At 43.8% G+C, this 20,947-nt stretch overlaps 1 protein-coding gene across 4 annotated transcripts in view; it reads left to right on the forward strand.

Annotated features, from left to right (window-relative positions):
* The first annotated feature begins 2,222 nt into the window (after positions 1-2,222).
* The window catches only part of CDH12 (cadherin 12), a 652,231-nt gene continuing 633,506 nt past the window's right edge, over positions 2,223-20,947 (forward strand). For 3 of the 4 annotated variants that reach the window (XM_083747240.1, XM_083747239.1, XM_083747238.1), the window contains exon 1: positions 2,223-2,621. The gene's annotated coding sequence lies outside the window, so the exon portion shown is untranslated. The remainder of the gene's footprint in view (positions 2,622-20,947) is intronic. The other variant, XM_083747244.1, reaches the window with a different exon arrangement.

Genomic DNA, 20,947 nt, shown 5'->3' on the forward strand with positions numbered 1-20,947 from the left:
CACCTGCGTCCCATGTAGATGTATAGTAGAGCACATTTTCGGCATGCCAAACATCCCAGGTTCAAACCCCAAGTTCACTTCAGGAAGAGCTGGGCAAAAAAGACTTGATTCACAATGGCCACCGGTGTCTAAATGGCAACAGAGTCTGCTGCTACATCTCAGGAACTATTGTGGCAAGTTTGGTGATGATATTGCAGTATTGCAGAGACAAACCACTTTCCAAAATATATAGTAGCTCAGTCATCTATGATATATGCAAATAACTGCTCACAACACTTGTCGGGTCAGATTAGGAGCACAACATGGGAGAAGTCTAGTTATATAAGTAGTGCTACACTTGAAATAATTCATATTGTTTATTAGTTTTATATATCAACCTTCATCTGAGGAACACAGGGCACTTTACTATATATATATATGCAAGAATACACATCATAAAGGTAAAGGTAAAGGTACCCCTGCTCGTACGGGCCAGTCTTGCCAGACTCTAGGGTTGTGCGCTCATCTCACTCTATAGGCGGGGAGCCAGCACTGTCCGCAGACACTTCCGGGTCACGTGGCCAGCGTGACAAGCTGCATCTGGCGAGCCAGCGCAGCACACGGAACGCCGTTTACCTTCTTGCTGGTAAGCGGTCCCTATTTATCTACTTGCACCCGGGGGTGCTTTCGAACTGCTAGGTTGGCAGGCGCTGGGACCAAACGACGGGAGCGCACCCCACTGCGGGGATTTGAACCGCCGACCATGCGATCGGCAAGTCCTAGGCACTGAGGTTTTACCCACAGCACCACCTGCATCCCTAATACACATCATAGTAACCAACAAAAACAATAATTGCCTGCAGTGGTAGATTTCAAGTAGACTGATTTTCATGTATCTAGCACCCACAGTTCAGAGATTGTGCCATTTGATGCTTTGCAGATATATTTGTACCCTCTTCCAGTTAACATTCATTTGGCCCCTTCTGTTTTGCCATTTAATAAGTGTTTAAAATTTATCTTTTTACTATTGACTTTCCTTAAGAGAATTTTGGTGATCTCATTCAGTCTGTATCCATCTGTTTGTCTGTATCCACTCAGTGTGTCATACTCTGTCTGAGACTCTCTTGTTCTGTTTCTCTCTGTATGTTGTTTGGTGAGGGATTGGCCATAAAAACTGACTACTACTAATAATAATGATGATGATAAAACCGGAATGAATGAATGAATAATAAATACATATATACCTTTAGTTACCTTTAACTGAATATGCTAGAACAGTACTGGGGGTTTTGTGAATGATGCATGCTAGGGAAAGCCATCGGTGTGGAATTTGAGATTTATTATTATTATTGGCAAAATAATATGGAAACACAATGGAATTCTGGGTGCAAATATGCAAAACTGGCATAGATCGATTAATCCATCTAGTGGCAAAACTGAACTAAATGGTTCAGTGATCTCCACTTCTCCTCTCCCCCCCCCCTTTATTTTTTAGAAAACCCCTCCCATTGCAAAACTAGGAAAAACGTGGAGAGCTACTGGAGGTCAGAGCAGAGAATGGGCAGAAGGTGTCAAGAGTCTGCCTCATTATAAGGGTACTGCTCTGGAGGGTAGGACTTGCACCAAAGGCTTCACGTTACAAGAAAGGAGATTCTGACTAAAGATCAGGAAAAACTTTCTGACAGTAAGAACTGTTCTACAGTAGAACCGTCTCCCTCAGGAGGTTGTGCACTCTCCTTCCTTGGAGATTTTTAAGCAGAGGTTGAAACTCATTGATGCTTTAGCTGAGATTCCTGTATTTTAGGGGGTTGGACTAGATGACCCTTGGGGTCCCTTCCAACTCGATGATTCACATGATGGAACACTGCCTGCATTAGTGGACACCAATGGCATGAGCAGGTGTTTGTGTGCAGGATAGCTGATTTATTGCACATGAATTGATTATTACTTACAGTTTGCTAGCTCTGAGTTGTGTTGTGTTGTGTTGTGTTGTTGTGTTGTGTTGTGTAGTGTGTGAGAGAGAGATGTCTGGAGGCTGACAGCCTTTGGACAGTTAAAACACTTTTAGAGGCTTCGCAGGGTCATGCTCTTTTCCATAATTCCAACTGGGCTTTTTTGCTTGGCTGGGGAGTCTTTCCAAGTCAGCCTGGAAAGCTGCACTCGGGGGATGGAGGGGGAAGAGAGACAGGTTAGGCTTCAAGCAAGGGGTTAAGATGACTTTTGCCTTTCCTCCCCAACTAATAACATTTGAAATGCATGCTCTGCGTGTGTCTTTTTGAGGGAGGGTTGCAGAAGGGGAATCCTCTGTACCTATTGGCTAGGCTCTATCAGCTGCAGTTTAGCTGAAGCTGCTGCTAAAGAGCTGTATTGATCTGAAGGGTAAATGTGGGGAGAGAGAGAGAGATCCAGTCATTTCTGAGAAGAGAGACGACCTCTGCCAGTAAGGAAGTGGTTTCAACCCGCCTGCCTTTCTTGTTTTATCTTTGGTGAATGAAAAGAGGACGCCTGCGAAAACAGTTTGTTGCGACGGTGGGATAGCGAGGCAAGGTTTTCCCTTGGTCGAAGCTGCTGTTGCATATTCCTGCTGTTGCTGCTGCCGCTGCCGCCGCCGCTTGCTTCCCTGCTGCAGTTTCATAGAACAGGTAAGCCTTATAAAAGCAAAACACAAAACGGTGATGATGAAACGCAATCGGGTGGCTTCTGCATCCTGAGATCCCAGACCCACAGGGATCGGCAGATTTGCAAACGCTGCGCCACTGGATGGCGAGGGCTTTTGCAAGACGGAGGAAATGACCTCGGGCATCCTTTTCTTCCTGGGGGAGGTTGTCCCACACACAGTGACAGGGGAAACTTGAATAAGTTCTCAAGAAAGTGGATGAGTGTGTGGTATGTATTGATCTGAGAGCGAGGAAAGGGGTTGCAAGGCAGTAGCTCTGTGCAGAAGTGCAGGGAGGGAAATAGCAAAGGTGCAGAAATATTTCCCTTTGGCTCTAGCTTAAAAGATGCACAGGTGGGGCTCTCGAAGGTTTGAATTTGGTGGACCAGAGAACAGTTGTGTCAAATATTATGCAATATAGTTCATTAGAAGACCGCCCCCCCCCTTAAGGTACAGTGGAGAACTTGAGTGAGAGATTTCTGATGCTATTTGAAGGATTTTTTTATTCTTAAATTGTGGCAGCTGTTTGAGGTGCTTAAAAGCTGACCTTTTAAAAGAGGGGGTTTGGTTTCTTTGTGTTCCAAAGAAAAGCACTGCAAGGCAACTTTTCTCCAGTTCCTATTACCTGTTGTTTAACTGGATTACAGGTTCCATTTCTAAGCAAGGATCTAATTCAGCAGTCGCAAATAAGACATTTCAGTCCAAGCACTGGAGCTTCCTTTTCCCCAAATGATCTTGCCCAAATTAATCATGTGGTGATAAGTGAAACTCACATAATTCTTAAATAAGCATTTAAATGAACTATTTAGCACCAAATTGTAAACATTCACCAAAGCCTTGTCTTTTGCATGTGAGAGATTGGGGTGGGAGCAGAGAAATCTTGCTTTCTCTTTCTAGATATTTAATCCCCCCCCCCAAATTAGAAATGTGACACACAGTTCTGTGACTTTGATAGCTTTGTATTCTGATCTTTACTAATAAGAGACACACATATTGTCTAAGTTAAAGTATTTCCCACAGTCGGGGGGTGGGGGAATACGTGGCCAATGGATTTTGTTTCTGGGTTCCGTGATCTTTCACAATACTGCACATCCCCTCATCCGTACATTGTAAAACATATCCACAAGATGCTTGTTAGGAAAATAGAAACTGCTGTACTGCTGGATGAAAACCAAGAGGGGGAAAAGAAGTCATTTGTATTTCCTTTGCTTTATTGTTTTCCACTTCCAGCATGACCAACAAAAGAATAACCATTTCAGCATACAGAGCAGGTGTTAATGTCAAGCTATGCACTTTTCAATGCACACCTCACTGGATGCAAGGCAAAATATTATTAATAATAAGTGCAATGAATGGAAGAACAGTACTGAGAATTCAGTTTCTCATATTATTCATGAACTGGTCAGGAGGTCTTTATTTCTCCCCCATTAAGACTTGATTAGATGTTTCAGTGGTTGCCACTAACGGTTGGGAGGGTTCCTAGGAGTTTTACAAATATGTCCCCAAGAAGGAGAAGCCAGATGGTTATACCACCAAAGTCATAAGCAGTTAATTGCAGAATTGATTTGCAGTCCTCTTGAACATATCAGCGCCTGAACTGTGGTGCTTACATCTTAACTGATCAAGCTACTTGCCTGATGCTCACCTGTACCAAGATCAAAGGGCCATTTTTGGAAACTGTGCAGTAATATAATCACTCTGTTCTCCATAATAAGGCACATCATGGTTTAATAAGGAAAGCTACACCAGAAAAAAATACAGTTTTGTCTCCCCCACACATACACTTTACAACACTCATTGCTTGATACATTTTGTGCCTCCTTTGTTTGTTTGTTTTTTTTGCCAGTCAGCTTTTGAATTCACTTGCAAAATTTCTGTGGTCTCTGCCAAGTCTGTGGCATTCCCTATCTCTTTGGTTGGACTGTACAGCAGCTGGAGACTGTGAAGTCTCCCACAGCTTATGTTCTATTCAGCATGGCAGAAGGAAGTTTTGCCCAACAAGAATATGCTCAGGACTTGTTAGCCCATCCACTTTCACAGCCAACTCAACAATGACCACTTGTTATATCTGCACCATAAGCTGGTGATCGATGCCAATCTATTCAAGTTTGTTGCCTGTATCCAGGATAGGGCTGTCAGTTTCTTGCCAAAATTAAAACAAGGACCTTCCTCGCAATCAGTACAAAATAGTTTTCAGCCCAGTTTACATTTAAAAGGAATTTTAATATTTTAACTCAAAACAGTCATGTAATGTCATCTTCCTCTCAAAAAAACTGTTAAGATGCAACTGCTATCCCTTGGCACTGAAATCCCAATAACATTTACTCAAATGTAAATCCCACAAGTTCAATAGAAGTTACTTGCAACAAGTATCCCATTGAACATTATCTTACCAACTGGGAGTCAGTGCAGCTTGTGTCATTACATGCGCCACCCTGGTAACATCAGAAACACAGGATTGCATGGGAGGAGCCAGTGATGTCAACATCACCTCCTCTGAAAAATTAGGAAAACACCAATGAGGAAGTGAGCCACACTGTGGATCATCCCAGATGACAGGGACCTTCTGAGATCTGTGCTGCAGATGTCCTAAGTAGTGTGGTTGCTGCCGCCTCCACAGTTGCAAAGTTGTTTACTTACCAAGCCTTTGATAAGAATATATGTATTAGCTTTCCTTAGGTTGAATTGTCACATTAGCACTCTGTTGTAGCTGCCTGGGAAGAATATGTCCAGCCTGGGTAAGTCACATAGTAAAGCAGCTGTCTCTCTGCGTAGTAACCCCATCACTTTTCTGAATTACAACTGATATAGGAAGAGGGGTAAATTGATTAAGAATACATCTGCTAGGCATCCAGAATTAATCTGATTCTGATGAATTGAGAACCAGTATGCCTTTTCACAGGGACGCAGGTGGCGCTGTGGGTTAAAACCTCAGCGCCTAGGACTTGCCGATCGAAAGGTCGGCGGTTCGAATCCCTGCGGCGGGGTGTGCTCCCGCTGCTCGGTCCCAGCGCCTGCCAACCTAGCAGTTCGAAAGCACCTCCGGGTGCAAGTAGATAAATAGGGACCGCTTACCAGCGGGAAGGTAAACGGCGTTTCCGTGTGCGGCTCTGGCTCGCCAGATGCAGCTTTGTCACGCTGGCCACGTGACCCGGAAGTGTCTCCGGACAGCGCTGGCCCCTGGCCTCTTAAGTGAGATGGGCGCACAACCCCAGAGTCTGTCAAGACTGGCCCGTACGGGCAGGGGTACCTTTACCTTTATCTTTTATGCCTTTTCACATTCCCAGTTGCATCTTTAAGTGTGCATAGATCTTTGGACAAGCTGCCATGATGCCCACATCTCTATCCCTTGCACCCAGAGTATGAATCAGACTCTTTCTGCTTCCAGTCTCCAGCTTTCACTAAGTAGCATATTCACTTGATGCTCACATAGGACATGAATGCAGTCAGACCAAAGCTGTTCTGGGCAAGCCAAGTCAAGCCATTAGAAGCAGTGGTCAGGGAAATCAGTACCATGGACAGATCCCAGTTGCCCTCGCTGGCTGGAAATGACTCCATAAAGTCACTGGGCTCATGTATGTAATGTGCAATTCCATCTGAAGGTGTTTAGCTTGGTTTTATTAGACTTCTTAAATGCTATCGCGTGACCAGGTGGTGACAACCCCAGCCCTCAGGGATCGTAAGAAGGAATAAAGACTCTGACAACGTTATATGGAATTAAAATTAGGCCACAACTTTATTAAACTTCCACATGTAGGAAGACCTTGGCATAGGCCTTGGGCACATATCCCTCCCAGCCCCCCAGCTGGGGGGAACTGGGGCACATCAGGGGTAAATGGGATATGGGGGTGCTCTGTGAGATGTAAGTGTAGCAGGCAGCCAAGCCCATATCCCCACACTCAGGGTAGTTCACTGACCTTTCAGTGTATCGCCAGTGACACCCATTATATAACCCCTTTTAAGAGGGGACCCTGGAATCGCCACTGCAGGGGAGTGAGTCACCACACACACACACACACACACACACACCATTATAGGGAAGAAAAGACTAAAGGATTCCACCCAAGGCCATAACCACCAAAGTTGTGACAAATTGCTACGGGGAAGACAAAACCTACCAATGCAGGAAAAATTATTCCTGGTCCTTCAACAGCAACCAGTCAAAGAACATAGTAGCACCTGCTAAGCAGGAAAAAAAAGTTAGCCTGCAAACAAGGAACATTAAAGAAAGGGAGGGTAGGGAGGGTGAATCTCCAGAGCTCCACCCCTATTTATAAATGGGGCTGGTCCTACCTCCCAGCAAGAAACCTGATTACTTAGGCTGGGTGTGAACCTCCAAAAATTGACACTGAGGGGCAAGCCAGCCCCTGCTTGCCAGTAAGCTCCCTGGGAACTGTAGCACCATGCACGATCCTGCAAAGGGCACCCACAATGTAAAGTGTGAGTGCTCATTTCTGAAAAGTCCGAAGACTAATGCAAAGCCATATAAACAATGTCATAACAACACCATCATAGCAGGCAAAACATCAGTGGTAATCAACTAAAACAGGCATAAAAGTAGCCATGCCATGCCATACCATTGAATACCTGGAGTAGAAATATCTCTTCACCTGGCACTGAAAGCATAGCAAAGCCAATGCCAGGTGGGCCTTGCAGGGGAGAACATTCCACAGATGGGGAGGCAGCACTGTCCCTTGTTAGCACACTCCAAACCTCCCTCAGATGGGGTACCCAGAGAAGGGTCTTCAATGGTGATGTAAGAGTATGGGCAGATTCATGGTGGGAAAGATGGGGCATGGGCCTGTCATTTATGGCTTTATAGTTTACAACCAACACTTTGAATTGGGCCTGGAAATACAAAAGAAATGCATGACCCATTCCAACTCTCTTCATGCTTATTCTGGAATTTGAAAATTGTAGGCAGATATTGAAAATGCAGAAGGTGAACACCCCACCCCTCAAATCCAGTTTATGGAATTCTAAATTTTGATGCATCTAGCCCAGAGCCCCAATCCACCAAGGACCAACATAATTAGGCTATTGTACATGGTTCTTTGAAATTGGACTTTATTTCTGCTGAATTCAGCTGAAAGCTGAAATATGTTTCTACACTGTGCAAAGTGCAGCATAATATTTAACCTAAAAAGGCATCCAAAATTCCTCTAAACTTGGCTTTTTGTTAATTCAGCATTCCAGATGATGGAAAAGATGCTCAAGAATGAACACTAGCCCAAAGGAGTCCACTTGCTGATCTCAGATTTGAATCCAAATTTCCAAAGCTGTAATATGAGGGTCTCTTTATTGTCATGTGTACTTTAATAGCTAGATTTAAAGCTATTCCTCCTGGGGAATTTTATTGTTTCCTGTTAGAACTATCTGCTAATAGTTCTTTGCCACTTTCTGTTTGACAATACCCAAACAGTACTTTTAAAAAGTGGTTTATAGCAATGAATATAATAATTTCAATCTAGAAGGACAACACAGTTAATACAATGCATGAAAATGATGAAAACCTTTGAGTCGGATTGTGTGTGTGTGGTGCACAGTGACCACATGAAGCGCCTTGTATCTGTAGCAGTTGGAAGCATTGTGTTTCACATCTGCTCTGTGTCCTTCTGATTGGATTCATGATTCAGGTCCAAATGTAGTATGCAAAATCTAAAACTCTGCCCCCCCCCATTGGCTATAAGGGGGAAATCTAAAAATTGCTATATATTTTTTTTTTTCCTTAGGGCATCTTCCCCTGAGATTTAATTGAAGTATATGAAGCTGGCTTCTGAGTGCCCGAGAGTGGTGTATTCACTGATTTTGTTTTTAATTAAAGTCTTACTTTTACCTTAGAAAAACCCTACCTTTCCACACAAATTTTCTTCTTCAATAATTACACACACACACACACACACACACACACACACTGCTTTTTTTTTTCTTGGGGTACGCATACCCCTAAACATTTTGTGAATCTAAGTTTGGCCTCACTGAGGTGCAGTATTCAAACATGAGTAGGAACAAGAAAGTAGCCCTAAACATCTTTTTTTTAAAAGAGAAGGCTGCAGAGTATAGACCACTAAAGTGTTGATTTGTAGGATGTAAAAAAAAAAGACATCAACAAAATACCTCTTGACATGGTGAGGTGAGCACAATAAAAACCCAGAGTTCCAACTTATAAGGATTTCATTGAAATGTCCCCATCTGTCTGACGTCATTTGAATGGAATTTCTTTTCTTATTAATTGTTGAAGAATGGTTAAAGGAGGGGGGAGAAAGAAATTTTCAGCACAGCACTAAGTTGATTGGGTGTTTGTCTCCGTAGGCTACAAATTTGCACAGCCCTGGCTTAAAATGAGCATTAAGTAGATGAGAGGGTTCAGGGTAGCTTTTTTTATGGTTCATGAATATCAATCTGGTAATATCCCAAGTCCCACAGTTTAAATATGGGATCTCTGCTCATGTATAAAATGAAAGTGTGTGTAATGTACATACACAATTTAAATGTGTTTTTGCATGCAGCCACTTCATTTCCATCTTCTAACCCACTGATTTGTAAAGTGCTTTGAGAGGTCTTGAGTATAGAAGCTTCTGCTTCAGAACGCCATTCTCTTCTATGCTATAAATGGCTCGTAAAAATGCCTCCACTTTAAGTGTTATGTATAAACACACAGACGGCTTTGTGTTTATATATATACACACACACACTTAAAGGGGTGACATTTTTTATGAGTCATTTCTAAAGGAGAATAGAATTTGGTTTTATATAGCACCCCTCACAGTCAAGGTATTGCAAAGCCGTTTGCCATGCACGTGAGTTACTGTTGGTGCCGGCAATAGAGGCTGCATAGACAAATGCTTCTAAGGAGGCGTATAGACCAGGGTCATCCACTACTCTTTTTTGAAAAATGGACTATGATCTTCAGCTTTTACTCAACGAGCTGGTTGCAAAAGGCACAGTAAACCAGAATCCAGCATTTTATAAAGGCAATGGCCCCATAAAACCTCAGAACAGCTCCTTTCTCCTCTCTGTTCCCTGTCCACTCCTCCCTCCAGCACCTCTACTATAGCACTATAGAATTTAGCCGACAATTGGATTTCAAGAAACTAGGCATCATGATAGGACATACATTTCTGCAGTAGAGAACATTTGAGTCCACTTTCAGGAGGACTTGGGAGCTGGTTGTGTTCTACAAACACTAATACATTTATGTCATTGCTTTTGTGCTCTCTTGAGATGCACTTAGCTCTCTCGTGTTGGTTTCTTGGAGGTAAAACCTGTTGCTTTAAAGTAGGGCTATAGGTTTTTAGAGATGCACTTAGAAAATGTTAGAATCTGGACTTACTGGCCCTTTAGAACGTAATGTGTATCACTTTGCTTATTTCAAACTGTGGCGTCCCACCCTTCCTGCATTTGAGATTCTCTTGTTTCATCTTCTGAGTGGGGTCCCAGACCTATGGCCCAAAGTCCTGCCCATCACTGTAGGTTATTCAGCCATTTCTCTGATTGCTTGGAGAGAGGATAGCTCTGCATGCAATTTCATAACCCAGTTATCAGAGGTAGCTGTTTAAATCTCCTGCAAAAGCAGAAGGCAGGGTGATCATGCTGATACTCACGACCAAGTTATCCCAAAGCAATGGAGCTTTCCTAATCCCATAGTAAGGAAGGATTCCCCCAAGGAATCCTGGGAATTGTAGCTTCTTAATGAGCTACAATTCCCAGAACCCTTGAGAAGCAAACTTCAGTTCCCATGATTCTTTACATGTGAGTTAATCAATGAATTAACCAAGGCTTTAATCAATTCACTGATAGTGGCCAATTTTAACAAGCCAATTTTACTTGGTTTCTTGCAAATTAAGGGCGTCTGTTGCTATTTTGGGGTAAGTTTGGTCATATATGTGTATGTATAGATAGATAGATGATAGATAGATAGACAGATAGATGATAGATAATGATTTTCTTTCTCATAATGAGTGATAGAGGTTTTGATTATCTGCATTGAGTTTTTGGCCATATGCAAATTTATTTAAGCCCAATAAATTAATTAATAACTTGGAGTAGGGAGATTAATCACCTACAATTATAAAAGTGGTTGACAGCTTGCTGTTCACAGCTGGTTAGAAGACTTCTCTTTCTAGTTTATGTTGTTCTGCAGCACAGTTAATGGGGTTGATATATTCTGCCCTAGAGATGGTTACAATTCATTAGCGTGTGCAATGACTCTTCTATAAATATGACAAGGCAATATACACATTTTCATATAAAGTTCTTTGGAGCCCTATAAACTTTGCAGCTGTTCTGTTCATCACTCATAAGTTCCCCAGCATTTTTTTATATATTTAACACAGAGAGACAAATTCCTTCTATAGGCAAATGTCCATTCACCTGCACAGTTCACTTCTAGGATAAAATACACAGCTATGGAGAGAGCCAAATGTTTGTTGCCTGTTTGTGAGACTTTTGATCATTGTGATCTCCTGCCTACTCAGCAGGCCCTACTGAGGGCCTACTCAGTAGTGGCACCCTGGTTATAAAGCTCTCTTTCCAGGAATACCCAGTTGGTACCTATTCTGTTAGCTTTAGGTATGCTTAAAATAAATCCAATTCTGCTCAGCTTTCAGTCGATGATGTATTTAATTTCTACTTTGCTGCCAGTTTTTACAGTACTGCTGATTGTTTCTGCTTTTACTGCTTTTGGGGGGGTAGTTCTGTTAATTTTTAATATTTTAACTGATGTTTTTAATGGCTGTTACTATCAACCTTTGGGGTGAAATTAGGATTAAAATGTTAAAACAAATATATGTAAATCATCTTTTCCGTTCCAGACACTTGTTTGGCGGTTGTCATATTTGGGTTTCCTACTGTAGAACTGAAAATAATGCTTACATCATCTACTTCAGGCATGTAAATAACTGTTCACCTGTGGCAAATAAAAATTCCATATAAGACAGGAAACATTTGTAAAGTGAAAGCGAGGGCCTTCCCTGACTCCTGCTTCCTTTAGCCTGTTGATGTGTCACAACTGAATGATATTTGTAGTCGTCCTCTCACTGACAAATTAGTGAAAGAAAGGGTGTGGCCACACCAAATGGAATGTTTTGAAGAATCCAGCCAGCCAGTGTTCAAGGCAGAATGATGGACTCAGAGCCAGAAGTAGATTATCTGGTAGGATGAATATGCTAGATGCCCAGCAGGTCAGTCCTTATTGCTTACTGAGGGGGTGAGGAATTTGGCATGATGCAGTTGCAATAGTGAAGCTAATGTGCTGGTCCTACTGGTGCATTGATTGATTGATTGATTGATTGATTGATTGATTTTATATACTGCCCTGTAACCGGAGGTCTCAGGGTGGTTCACAGAAAAGATCACAGTGCATAAAATCAAAATAAGAACAATAACCCAACAACACCCCCTCCCACCAAAAGAGGCACGTTTTAAAAGGATAGAATATGTCAATCAGGTCAACCAAAGGCCTGGTTAAAAAGGAACGTTTTTGCCTGGTGCCTAATGGTGTATAATGAAGGAGCCAGGCAAACTTCTCTGGGGAGAGCATACCAAAGACAGGGAGCCACTGCAGAGCAGGTCCGTTCTTGTGTTGCAACCCTCCAGACCCTCTATAGGAGGAGAAGAGGGCTTCAGAAGATTATCTCAGGGTCTGAGTAGGTTCATATGGAAAGAGGCGGTCATCATTTACACGACATCAACCTCCCCACCACTTTCTCCCTTCCCCTCCCCCTCTCAGTAAGCAATAGTGACCCACTTGCTGTGTATCTGGTGTAGCAGCTCTGCCAGAGCTGCTCACAGCCCAAACCTTTAAACCCAGTATTACTTTTGAGTTTTTATTGTGAATTATAAGTGTGTGAGATAGACAGACAGAGAGACCAACTTTTATTATGAAATGCATCTAAAGGACTCCTGCAGATTGCAACTTTCTGCAATCATTGCAACAGAAGGAAGGAAGGAAGGAAGGAAGGAAGGAAGGAAGGAAGGAAGGAAGGTAGGTAGGTAGGTAGGTACTGGACAACAACAGAAAGGGTCAAATATTAGTTGCTGTATGCAGTGTGAGTGAAAAAGCAAGCAAAACAACACCAAGCAGTCGTTCACACGGAACATCATGTGCACATAACTTAGTGTTCTATCTTGAATGATGGCGTCTGACCTGGGAGCATTTCAGGTTGGTCAGATATAACGTGGAAGGAATGCCATTGCTCTCTAAGTGGCTTATAACTGACTTAGATCGGATGCTGGCATTTGAAATAATGTACTAACCTATTCTGTGAGCTGCTCTGTAGAAAATTCCCCTGGTGGTGTTCCTTTGAGCTACAGCTTGGATATCAGCTTGACCCACCTGGGCTGAAATGTCAGTATTCTTGGCATATATAGAATAGCCCTAAGGCTGAAATCAATTACATCCAAGTAAATGTGTTTAAGGTTATTAAGTTTTGCTCTTTGGATTCTTTTCCTCCTTGGCCATCACTACAGAGCTGTGTGAGACATCAGAGAGAGAGGGAATCTTATTTTTTTTAAAAAAAATACAATGCATTTCCCTCTGCATTCCTTTAACTACTGTATTTTTCGCTCTATAAGACGCACCAGACCACAAGACGCACCTAGTTTTTGGAGGAGGAAAACAAGAAAAAATATATTCTGAATCTCAGAAGCTAGAACAGCAAGAGGGATCACTAAGCAGTGAAAGCAGCAATCCCTCTTGCTGTTCTGGCTTCTGGGATAGCTGCACAGCCTGCATTCGCTCCATAAGATGCACACATATTTCCCCTTACTTTTTAGGAGGGAAAAAGTGAGTCTTATAGAGCAAAAAATACGGTATTTTGCCTAGACCCTTTCAAGCTCACCCAAAATCAGTGGTGACTATGTGAAGAAGCAGATGCAGATGTTGTTGTTTGCCTCTGTCCACCTCAGGAGACAACGGAGTGCACCTTCTAGAGTGAAGTCAAACCATTGCATTAGCAGCATTGAAGTGACCTCCCTGGTGTGCAAGCCTGGGCAGTGTGTATGGAGGTCCTGGGCTACCCAGATGACAAGACACCCCCCCCTCCTTGGCCTCACTGATGTGGTCCAAGGGAGCAAAGGAAAGCAGAGCAAAATGTTTGGCACCAGATTGGCTGCAGGAGTTGCCAAAATAAGGCATACAAGGCACAATCCAACAATCACAGGGACTCCACTCTGGATTTGTGTAGAGCATAGTCCATAGACTACCCTTTTCCCAATGAAATTATCATCATCATCATCATCATCATCATCATTATTTTATACCCCACCCATCTGGCACTCTGGACAGCTCCGAAGAGAATATTAAAAACACGATAAAACATCAAACATTAAAAACTTCCCCAAACAGGGTTGCCGTCAGATGTCTTCTAAAAGTCAGGTAGTTGTTTATTTCCTTGACCTCTGACAAGAGGGCTTTTCACAGGGCGGGTGCCACTACCGAGAAGGCCCTCTCCCTGGTTCCCTGTAATCTCACTTCTCGCAGTGAGGGAACTGCCAGAAGGCCCTCGGCACTGGACCTCAATGTGCAGGCTGAACAATGGGGGTGGAGACACTCTTACAGGTCCCACAAGGCAGTGGATGTTTATGATCAAAGTTTTCCCAAAGCCAAATTGCTGCAGGAAGGTAGAGAACTGAATTTCATTTGTGGGGGGAGAACTCCCCAAAGTCATCCCTAGCACCCATTAGCAATCCTCAGTCATGACTAAAACATCCAGCATCATTCTGGGTGATAATGGAGAGAGGAAAGGAAAGGATAGCCATAGAGAAGGACATTCCCTTTTACCTCTCCCCTCTAGCTTCCACAACTGTTGCTCTTTGCTGTGTTAAGGTCAGGGGGAAGGATTTGTTCAGCTGCAGGGGCTGTCGGGGATTGAAGCATGACAGAAGGACAGGGCCCCAGCTTGTAAGTGTTTGATTTAGCTGAGGGACATTTCTGGGTTTTCCCTGATTTTGTGTGGGGATTTACCCTTCCTTCAGCTGTGAATTTTCATGTTTTCAGTTGGTCTTTCAGGATCAAAACAAACCGCCTAACACAAACAGCAGGGAAATAAGTCTCGGTTGAAATGTCGGCTTAGGAGAACTCACAGGAGAGCCAACCCCTCCTTTTTTAATGTAGTGTTTGGCTTCCTCACAGTGCAATACCCCCAAATTCCTGCAGTGTCCCCAATTAAAGCAAAGCCCGAGGATGTATTAAAAACTGGGAGGAAATCTTTGAAAGGTTCCTCTTAATTGGTTCTGAGATTCAGGCCTGTTATCAGAACTGAACAGAGAAGAATCAGTATTAACACCTGGACTCATGGCTATGCAAAATCCAGAGTTCCTAAAGCAGCAATTAAATGGCTTAATCTTAAAACCTCCTAGGTTCAATTCAGTAAAACTGCTCTGAAGGGCAGTGCTAATTCTTCATGAATTGCCGCTTTACATTAGCCAATGCTATTTTAATTTCCGTACCATCCCTGCCAGACTCTTCTCTGAGCTGCTTGCAAGGCTTTGAAGCTCTCCATCCCCAGTGACTTTCTTATTTGTCCTTTCAACAAGTATGAGTGATAAATATTTGTGTGCGGAAAGGCAGTTTTGTGTGTGTTTGCATATATGTGCATGCCACATTTTTTGGCACGGCTGAAAAATGATTCACCACTTTTGATAATTGTTTTGGCACTGCTTGCAAAAATGTTCCCCCGTTCATTTACATTGCCCTCTGTTCATTTCCCTCTCTGTTTGCTTCTCCTGCTCCCAGTGGTGTCGTCACACAGCCAAATCAGATTGGATACATAGCACTCATGATATCATTACACTCATGACGTGATCCCTAATGAGCTGGGATCACACACTAGCTCAGGAAGGAGAAAGAATAACTAATTGGGGAGAAGGAGTTGGTGCCACAGCAACAGCAGCTAAACAGAACTCCGGGTGGGGGCAGGAATGCATATTCCATACCCTCCAACATTTCTCAGATGAAAATAGTGACGCCCCATCCCATAACGATAATTTAACTATTTATACCCCACACATCTTACTGGGCAGCTTCCAACATGTATAAAAACATACTAAAACGTTAAACCCTTTCCCATAAAAGATCAGCTTCAGATGGCTTGGGGTTGAATAACTCCTTACCCTACAACATTTCTCCAATGAAAATAGTGACATCCTAAGGAAAAGAGGGACATTCCAGGATCCTATTAGAAACCAGGACAACTTTTCTAAATCAGGGGTGTCTCTTGGAAATATGGATGTTTGCAGGGTCTGATATTCCACATGAAGCATTTTTCCAGGAAACATTTGTACCCTTCAAAAAATACCTATTTTTCAGCTCCAGCAATAAAACTTGGAGATTTTTTGGCACAACCCTACATATATGTATCATCATTAACCTGGAAGCAAAAATGGCAATAAATTTAAGCCAACCATTAAACCAATTCTCTGTACTGAGAGTGTGTAATAGCACACACACACATTCAAATGCCTGAGCTGGACATTTTAATAGAATATAAGTCCTTGGAGCATTAACAAATTCTGGAGCTTTTAAATCAACTGTGACCTCTTCATTTAGAAGGCTGCTCCAGTAATGCAATGGCTCACTAAGGTTAATGATGGATCATGGCACAGTACGATTTGCAGAGTGTCATTTAGCCCGTTATATTCCCCCAATGTTTGCTTGGGTCAGGTTATCGCATCTAAATAATGAGCCGAGCCACCCCTTCCTCCTGGAGATAGCCAGTGATTACCGGAAAGCTCACTTTGCTGGACCAGGAGGCGCCAGGCCTTGCTAGCTGTGGGTAAATTATGATGCTACAGTCAGAGGCTGATAAAAGCAGACCAGGGTCAGGATTCTCAGTGACTGTGTGACACCTGCCTCCTGTGACTCCATCTGGGTGAACAGACGGCCCAGCTGTTAGTCAAAATGAGACCTTTGACTCCCTCTCTGTTCTCTTGCTACTGGCTTTTTTTTTTCTTCCAGTGGGGAAGGTTAGGTGACCTGACCTGCTGTGGCAGATTATTTACAATGAAAGCTGCCCCTATTTCTTTCCCCTTGCTTCCACTGAGGTCCACAACATGGCCTGCATGCAAAGTGCCGCCAGTGTGCCAGTTTGAAAGCACACTGATAGCTTCCAGAGGCTTTTCATTTATTGCAAATGTCACGCTGCCGGGCCATTCCAGGCACCTAGAGGAAAGGGATGGAGGCGACGTCGCTGCCTAGCTGTGAACTTGCTACAGAGTGAACACAAACATTTCTTTCTCAGCACTGCCAACCTTTCTTCCCTCTGCGGGGATGGCTGCAAGGAGGCACAATTGTTCTGAAAGAAACCGAGATGATAAGAACGGGCAGCCAACAGTTCTGAATGCATTTGGATGCTTGCAGGTTGCCTCCCTCTATTCTAGGGCTTTCAAAACAACAACAACTGATAGCACAAAGTGCCTAGTGTCAGCTGGGTCTCCAAGTATCGGCCACATCTTTGTCCACCACCATTGATCTTCCCATCAAGAAACTCCTGATAGGTTTCTGCAAACCCCTGCAATTTCTAGGGACACCAGTCTGCAAACCACTGCTCAGTGGTGCTAAGAGAACATTCAGCATTTATGGTGAATGCACGCCAAAGCTGAAATCTGTTGGCACTGAGAAACAGATTCATTAGCCTTTCCTGCTTCCGCAATTTATGGTCTGGTGAGTTACATAAGGGGGGAAAAAAATCTAAAGCAAGCAGTTTTGTTACCAAACTATATAAGTAACAGATAAAAAAGAGAGCGACCAACATCACCCTGGATATCGGAGGGAAATAGATTGTCTGCTTTTTCTAAAAGATGTTCCATCAGTTTCTATCACGAGCAAAAGACCTGAAGATTACACGATACAAGGATTCATTCGGGAAGAAAGCGACTGATGCTTTAAAAATACAGGGGTGACACCCCACTCCTCACTGCTAACATTGCTGTTAAACTTTCCATCTCAGAAGAGAATGAGAAATGGGACCACAGGAAGCTAACAAGTGGTCATTAGTGGTAGGTGAAAGAGGCATTATTATTATTATTATTGTTTCAAATACATTATTTTCAAAACGTCTTTCAGGAAAGAATCTCTCAGCTCCCATGCATTGCAGATCTTTCTTTTTCTTTTTTCTTGTCTGACTAAATCAAAACTGGGAAATGCTGTACGATGAAATCATGTGGTGACCATTTCAAAAGTACAACTGGAGAGACGAATGTGGAGAGAGGGAAATGACTGAAGCATTTCATTAAATTGTGAGCATTTGCCTCATTAACATTGTAATACCGGTCCAATTTTAAAGCTGTCTTCAACACTCATTAACCCAGCTGCATTCTCAGATTCACTTACTGTGAAAATAGAGAAAAGAACAGCTTTAGAAGTATTGGCTATATAATTATTTCCAAAAAGTTTTGCATACTTCATTGCACTGAAGGCTTTGACATTCTCTGTTCTTGGAAGTCTTCGATACTGCTCGATTCCATGTGTCATTTGAAGCCAGTGGTCTGTAGGCAGCCACACCCAACAGCCAAATGTCAACTAAGCTTCATCCATCAATACAGGTCAATGACATGATTGACCCACATAAGTACCTCAGACCCCTACCTGCTGGGAAGCTAGCATAGCGGCCTTGCCCCATGGAGAGTTACTTTGGAATGTGGTAAGTGTTTAGGGAGTTGGCCTAGGTCCTGGGAGACCAGGATCCAAAGCTTTTAAAGTCACTGGATGACCTTAAGCCAGCCAACCTATCTCACAGTGTTGTTGTGATGATAAAAATGGGAGCTGGTTCTTTCCTCCACTTGCTGCCTTCAGCTTCTTGGAAGAAGGGTGGGTAGGTTTCTGGATGAAACATCTGCTCTGGATCCATTCCAGTCCGGCTTCCGCGCTGGTCATGGGACCGAGACGGCTCTGGTCGCTCTAACAGATGATCTCCGCAGGCAGCTGGATCGAGGCGGGTCGGGGCTGCTGATTCTTCTAGATCTGTCAGCAGCCTTCTAGATCTGTCACGAACTCCTGGACCACCGCCTTGCCGACGTGGGGATCCAGGGCACAGTCCTTCAATGGCTGTGCTCGTTTCTCTCTGGTTGGGGACAGAGGGTGGCGCTTGGGGGGAATTGTCATCGTGCCACTCCTTGGTGTGTGGAGTGCCTCAGGGTGCGATTCTCTCCCCGATGCTTTTTAACATCTTTATGCGTCCCCTCGCCCAGCTTGTCCGGAATTTTGGGCTGGGTTTCCATCAGTATGCCGATGACACCCAACTCTGTCTGTTGATCGATGGCCATCCTGACTCGGCCCCAGACACACTGACCAAATGTCTGGAAGCTGTGGCTGGATGGTTATGTGGGAGCCGGTTGAAGTTAAATCCTTCGAAGACAGAGGTCCTCTGGCTGGGGCGGGACGATATGGGATTGAGGGGGCAACTCCCATCTCTTGCGGGGGTGCAATTAGTGCCAGCACCATCCGTTAAGAGTTTGGGTGTAATCTTCAATACCTCCCTCTCTATGGAGGTGCAGATTACAGCTATAACAAAGGCGGCATTTTTTCATCTCCGCCAAGCTAAGCAGTTGGCCCCTTATCTCTCTCGCCCTGACCTAGCTACTGTGATCCATGTGACGGTCACCTCCAGACTGGATTATTGTAACTCGCTCTACGTGGGGCTGCCCTTGAGACTGACCCAGAAACTCCAGCGGGTGCAGAATGCCGCGGCGAGACTCCTTATGGGGTCTTTGCTGCGAGATCACATTCATCCGGTACTATACCAGCTGCACTGGCTCCCGGTGGAGTACAGGATCAGGTTTAAGGTGCTGGTTTTAACCTTTAAAGCCCTATACGGCCTAGGACCCTCGTACCTACGGGACCGCCTCTCCTGGTATGCCCCACAGAGAAACCTACGGTCTGCAAATAATAACATCCTCAATGTCCCAGGCCTCAGAGAGGTTAGGCTGGCCTCAACCAGAGCCAGGGCCTTCTCGGCTGCGGCTCCAATCTGGTGGAATGCTCTGTCACAAGAGACTAGGGCCCTGCGGGACCTGACATCTTTCCGCAGGGCCTGCAAGACAGAGTTGTTCCACCAGGCCTTTGGTCAGGGCGCAGCCTGACTCCCTCCTCTGGCAACCTGCACAGAATTTTGCTTAATCGGTTGCCATCAATTTGATTTTAATTAATTCTTATAATGAAATATTTTTAGAATGTGTGATTATTTGACTGTTTGATTATTTGATTGTTGTTAGCCGTCCTGAGCCTGGCTTCAGCTGGGGAGGGCGGGATATAAATAAAATTTATTATTATTATTATTATTATTATTATTATTATTATTATTATTAAAATGTAGGATACGTGCATTGAAAGTGTAATGATGTGAGCTTGTGTGATGTAGTGGTTAAAGCCCTGGACTAGGATCTGGGAAATCAGGATTCAAATCCCCACCTAAGGTGACCTTTGGCCAATCACTTAGGCTAACCCAGGCATAGGCAAACTCGGCTCTCCAGATGTTTTGAGACTACAATTCCCATCATCCCTGACCACTGGTCCTGTCAGCTAAGGATGATCGAAGTTGTAGTCCCAAAACATCTGGAGGGCCGAGTTTGCCTATGCCTGGGCTAACCTGTATCACAGGATTGTTGCCACGCAGGAGAGCCTCCTTGCCCGTACTGCAGATGGAGCATGGGGCCATGTGATGTCATTGTGGCATGTGTGACATCAGCATGGCCCGTGGCATACTGATGTCACTCACGCACGTGGTAGGGGCGTGCTGACGTGCCAGGCAGACAACCCACAGAGTGGGCGCCACTTCCCTTCATTTAAAATTTGTGGGGGCCTGGGCCTCCATAGCCCTGCATAGATGGCACCTATGTTGTCATGAGTGCTTTAGTTCAGATTTTTGCATTGCAGGGCGTTGGACTAGATGACTCTTTGGGTACCTGCCAACTATACAATTCTATGAACTATTGTTGTTGTTGTTGTTGTTGTTGTTGTTGTCTGTGTAAGCTGCTGCTTGGCCGTCTCAGATCTAAACCTTAACTATTTTCCATGGCAAGCACTGCTCACATTTGTACTGCTCTTTGTACCGCTGACATGGGAAGCATAGATTCCTGGAATCTCTTAGCAAGATGTCTGGCTGATTATTTCCCATCCTACCTGGAGGTCATTATCAGCTACTTAGTGCTCTTTGATTATCTGACAGGTGGCTATAAACCTTGATGAATGCCCCCTGCCAGCAGAGCAAAATGTGAGCGCCCTCCCCAAAAAGTTTGTGAATCCTAATAACATAGGTTATATGATTGATGTGCAGTATGCCATTTAATTACAGGAATAAATGAGGAAGAGGAAAC

The sequence above is a fragment of the Podarcis gaigeae genome (genome assembly GCF_964106915.1).
Source record: "Podarcis gaigeae genome assembly, chromosome: 7".
Classification (NCBI taxonomy): Eukaryota; Metazoa; Chordata; class Lepidosauria; order Squamata; family Lacertidae; genus Podarcis; species Podarcis gaigeae.